At 42.2% G+C, this 5,620-nt stretch overlaps 1 long non-coding RNA gene across 1 annotated transcript in view; it reads left to right on the forward strand.

Annotated features, from left to right (window-relative positions):
* Positions 1-5,302, forward strand: part of LOC111960364 (uncharacterized) — a 9,810-nt gene extending 4,508 nt beyond the window's left edge. The window contains exons 6-7 of the long non-coding RNA XR_002876822.2: positions 3,211-3,287; positions 4,226-5,302. This is a non-coding gene — a long non-coding RNA (uncharacterized lncRNA). The remainder of the gene's footprint in view (positions 1-3,210; positions 3,288-4,225) is intronic.
* The last annotated feature ends 318 nt before the right edge of the window (positions 5,303-5,620 follow it).

A 5,620-nucleotide genomic window follows, 5' to 3' on the forward strand; every position in this document is an offset into this window, starting at 1 on the left:
TGGTTAATGTAGTGGTGGTTAATGTAGTGGAGGTTATGTTAGTGGAGGTTATGTAAGTGGAGGGTTATGTAGTGGGAGTTATGTAAGGGAGGTTTGTAGTGGGAGGTTTATATAGTGGCGGTTAGTTAGTGGGGTGTATGTAGTGGAGGTTTATTAGTGGAGGTTATGTAGTGGTGGTTATTAGTGGTGGTATGTATGGGTGAGTGAGAGTATTATATTTATGCTAGTGGATGGTTATGTAGTGGAGGTTTGTTAATATGTAGGTTTGAGGTAGGTGGAGGTTGTAGTGGAGTTATTAGTGGGTATTGTAGGTGGGTTTTTATGAGTATATGTAGTGGATGGTTATTGTAGTTATGTGGGAGGTTATCAGTGTGGAGGTTCATGTAGTGGTGTTAAGTAGGTTATGTTGAGTTTGTATGAGGTTTATGTAACGTGGAGGTTATGTAGTGGAGGTTTATGTAGTGGAGGTATATGGTAGTGGAGGTTATATGGTTATGAGTGGCGTTAGGTTAGGTGGTGAATGTGGTGTTTATGTAGTGGAGTTATGTAAAGTTGGAGGTTATGTAGTGGTGGTTATTGAGTGGAGGTTATGTAGTGGACGGTTAGTAGTGAGGTTATGTAGGGAAGGTTATTAGTGGAGGTATTTATGGTCAGTGTGGTTATGTCGTGGAGTGTTATGTAGTGGAGGTTCTGTAGTGAGGTTTACCACTACATAACCTCCACTACATAACCTCCACTACATAACCTCCACTACATAACCTCCACCTATACACTGTCCCTGTGAGTACCTCCTCAATCCATCAAGCAATCAACCAATCAATTCATCAATTATACATTTACCTGAGACATAAACACTTTCGTTAGCCCCCTGAGAAAGTACCTAGGCTTTAGCTCAGTAGGCTAACCTAACACACAGTTGTGGCCTGCAGACGACCCAGGTTTGTCATAAGGTGCTTAATATCTAGTCTAATATCAGTCACCGGTGATCACTCTCTTTCTCCCCCCTCATCAGATCTTTTTCAGGGCTGATCTGATTGGTCAAAAATACCAATTAGTGTAAAAAAGAATCCGAATTGTGCTGTCTGTGTGAACGCAGCCATAGAGAGAGAGACACACACACACGTTGCTCTACAACGGCACCAAGTAAGACTGGATAACAGATAGTAACATAGTAACACACACCTTCAGTAACAGCTTTCATCAAAGCGAAGCCTGAGGCCGTGTTATCTCCTTGGCCCTTTGTTTAAGCTGAGTGAATAAATAAAGGTAAAATGATACTATCGTCTGGGTTCCACAATCTGGACTCACAGAGTGACAGACAAAAGGCATGAAACTCAAACCTGGGTTGAGCCAGACATGTCTTTTGTCTGTCACTCTGTAATGCCAGATTGTGGAACTCCCTCTCTCCTTCCCTCCCCCTCCCTCTCTCCTTCCCTCCCCCTCCCTCTCTCCTTCCCTCCCCCTCCCTCCCTCTCTCAGGAAAGTGAGTTTGAATATGTTTTTTAAAAGACTGACATGACCGAGGGGGAGAGAGAACAAGGGAAAGACGGATGATTACATGGTGGCTCAAAGTGTGTGTTTGTATTTCCCCAGGCCTGGAGTCCTAAAGGACCCTAAGATCATGGCTGGAGTTTGGTTGTTCATCTTCTATTTCACCTGTCTGTCTGTGTGTTCATACATGCATGCGTGCTTGTCACATCCATGCCTTTCTGGCTTTAGTGTGTGTGTGTGTGTGTGTGTGTGTGTGTGATGTGTGTGTGTGTCGTGTGTGTGTGTGTGGTGTGTGTGTGTGTGTGTTGTGTGTGTGTGTGTGTGTTGTGTGTGTGGTGTGGTGTGTGTGTGTGTGTGTGTGTGTGTGTGTGTGTGTCGTGTGTGTGTGTGGCGCCAACCTGGTGTAACGAGTGCGTGAGTGTCGGGAAGCAAGTTCAGGGAGTGAGTGTTTTAATAAATTAACAAAACAAAAAAAACACGAAACACAACAACGCACCGACATGAAAACAGAGTCAATGAACCTGAGGAAAGAACCAGGGAGTGACAGATATAGGGAAGATATCAAAGAGTTGATGGAGTCCAGGTGAGAGTCATGAGGTGCTGGTGGCGAGACGATGGTGACAGGATAATCAGCAGCCTGATGACCTAGAGGCCGGAGAGGGAGTACACGTGGCACCCGGACTCAAGTACTATTTGAAATCATTTAAAATACTTAAGCTGTGCTTGATTGAGCTGCTTTTGCAATTTAATTATTACAAAAGTCCCAAAAGTGCAAATGCCCAGATGGCACTCTCGTCAGGCTAAAGCAAATGTGGTAACGGTATTAAATAGTAGTGGAAGCCAGGTCTCGAGACTACAGAGGGTCAGTCTGATTGCCCCAGCAGCACTGTAACTGTGATAGGGCCACTTCATGCAAATGACCAACCAACCATGTATATAACGTGTTTGTGTATATCATGTGTGTGCTTTGATATAATGTCTGTGTGTTGTGATATGACATGATGACGTGTTTTGTGTGTATATATAACGTGGTTGTGTCAGTGTTACATTTACATTTACATTTAAGTCATTGGCAGACGCTCTTATCCAGAGCGACTTACAAATTGGTGCATTCACCTTATGATATCCAGTGGAAAACCACTTTACAATAGTGCATCTAACTCTTTTAAGGGGGGGGGGGGGGTTAGAAGGATTACTTTATCCTATCCTAGGTATTCCTTAAAGAGGTGGGGTTTCAGGTGTCTCCGGAAGGTGTGATTGACTCCGCTGTGTTATATGATATAATGTGTGTGTGTTGTGATATGACATGATGACGTGTTTTTGTGTGTATATATAACGTGGTTGTGTCAGTGTTATATGATATATGTGTGTGTGTTGTGGATATGACATGATGACGTGTTTGTGTGTATATATAACAGTGGTTGTGTCAGTGTTATATGATATAATGTGTGTGTGTTGTGATATGACATGATGACGTGTTTTGTGTGTATATATTAACGTGGTTGTGTCAGTGTTATATGATATAATGTGTGTGTGTTGTGAATGACATGATGACGTGTTTTGTGTGTATATATAACGTGGTTGTGTCAGTGTTATATGACTATAATGTGTGTGTGTTGTGATATGACATGATGACGTGTTTTGTGTGTATATATAACGTGGTTGTGTCAGTGTTATATGATATAATGTGTGTGTGTTGTGTTCGCCTCGGTACCCCAGTTTAAGGACTTCTACAACGAGTGCAGCGTGAACCGAGATGGACTCTCCTCAACGAGATCATCTCAGACTTTGATGAGGTACAAATAGAGCACCCTATTCCCTATATAGTGCACTACTTTTGACTAGGGCCACTCAGGATTCCCGAGTGGCACAGCGGTCTAAAGCACTGCATCTCAGTGCTATAGGCATCACTACAAACCCTGGTTCGATTCCAGGCTGTATCACCGTGATTGGGAGTCTCATAGGGCAGCGCACAATTGGCCTAGCGTCGTCCTTTGGCCGGGGTAGGTCGTCATTGTAAATAAGAATTTGTTCTTAACTGACTTGCCTAATTAAATAAAGGTTAAATAAAAAGGTCTGGGTTTAAAAGTAGTGAACTATAGGGAATAGAGTCCCACTTCAGAGTTTGGTCTGGAACTCAGAAGGGAAGAAGGGCCTGGAGATTTTCCTCAACTGGTAACCTGACCATGAACTGACCATTAGTTTGTTACCAAACGTACCCTTTCTCTTTCTCTGCCTCCCCCTCTCTCTCAACCCCTCTGTCTCTAGCCGCTTCTCTCTCAACCCCTCTGTTTCTAGCAGCTTCTCTCTCAACCCCTCTGTCTCTTGCAGCTTCTCTCTCAACCCTTCTGTCTCTAGCAGCTTCTCTCTCAACCCCTCTGTCTCTAGCAGCTTCTCTCTCAACCCTTCTGTCTCTAGCAGCTTCTCTCTCAACCCCTCTGTCTCTAGCAGCTTCTCTCTCAACCCCTCTGTCTCTAGCTGCTTCTCTCTAAGCCAAAGTTCTGTTTTGTGAACGAGCGAAAGGTCGTATATAGATAGCTCTGTTCTGCCTCACTGGGTCGAGTTCAAATACTTAAAAAAATACGCCCTTACTTACTCTCTTCTCTGAGGTAGTTAGTGATCTGTATGTGATTGGATAAGAGAAAGAAAGGTCACTTATCATGTTATTGTTTTCGCCAATCAAATCTTGTCAATGAAGTGGAAGTGTTCTCTTGTTCTCTGTCTCCCCCTGTAGGGCTGTGATATGTCCTACAGCCATGTGCGCAGTATGGTAGAGTTTGCCATCGCTCTGAAGAACAACCTGGAGTCCATCAACCAACACTCCTTCAACAGCTTCAAGCTATGAATCGGTAAATCTGTCTGGCTGACTGGCCAGTGGGACAAGAAAAATATGGACTGACTCATTTAATCTTTACTCGATTCCTTGTCGTCTCTCCTTGCCTGATTCTCAAAATGTATTGGAGAAGAAAGTTCGAGGGAAGGGACCTTCTCCTACGGTTGAGGATGCACAGAATCAAGGAAAGACTAAAAGAGATTGAGCCTTAACTTTATAACCATCTCCCCCTTCCTACTCACGTTTTAATATTCTCTTTAATATGGATAAACCATGGTCCAGTGATTGCAGGGGTGATTGGAGCACACAAACTGACCAATCAGCTCCCCTGTTCTGACCTCTCCAACCAATCATCAACACTCATCTGGCCAAACAATTTTGTGTTAGAAATACCCGGGTTGATTTCTGGTCCCAGTCAGTTCCTTTCTGTTGTCTTTTTGATGAAGATGTTAAACCAAAATCCAGACTGTCAGAATATATATACTTGGTTGGCAATAATTTGTGATAATTTATTCATTGTGTTTTTAATAACTCTCTACTCATGTACTACTGTATGTATCTATGTGTGATCTGTGTATGGCAGACACCAAACCAAAGACCTTTAGCAACATCCTCTTATTACTAATGACACACACAGAGTGGGTTCAAGGCAAGAAATGACATTGAAAGGGCCTTATTAGGAAATGACAGAGTATATGGAAACTCTAGATTGTGTGCTCTTCAATGGTTCCCTTAAAGGGATGTTTGAAATAAGTGCTGCTGCATATAATAAGAATGGTGTTATGTTATTGCAATGGACGAGGAGGTTCTGGCCAGTAGGCTTCTCTGCTAAAGGTATTGAAACATTCACACATAGCTACACCTTTTTTAATCCATCTGCTGCCACTTTAGTGGCCTGAGAATGCAATATAACTTTTGATAATGTAATTACATGTTTTGTATTTAGTTTGTATTAAAGAGATTAATATGTGTTGTCTATTCTGAACAATTTATAATAAAAACAAGTATAAATTAATGCACATAAAAATGATCTAAGATGTGGGAGATTTTGTAATTACTTCTAAGCGACCAAATTCTTTAAATACTGTTAGTGCATTATTACTTTAGTAAGATGATAATAATGTGTAGCCTATTAGTTCGTACTCATAACGTGTCATGAATCTCAAAGAACCAGGCCTACCTTTTTAATCTCGGATACGTCAGTTTCCGACATGAACTGAGAGCTGTGGAATTTCCCCTCTGTTTAAGCCACACCCACAGACCTCTCTGAATGGCCAGAACGATTTATATGTAAAA

Source organism: Salvelinus sp. IW2-2015, linkage group LG37 (genome assembly GCF_002910315.2).
Source record: "Salvelinus sp. IW2-2015 linkage group LG37, ASM291031v2, whole genome shotgun sequence".
Lineage (NCBI taxonomy): Eukaryota > Metazoa > Chordata > Actinopteri > Salmoniformes > Salmonidae > Salvelinus > Salvelinus sp. IW2-2015.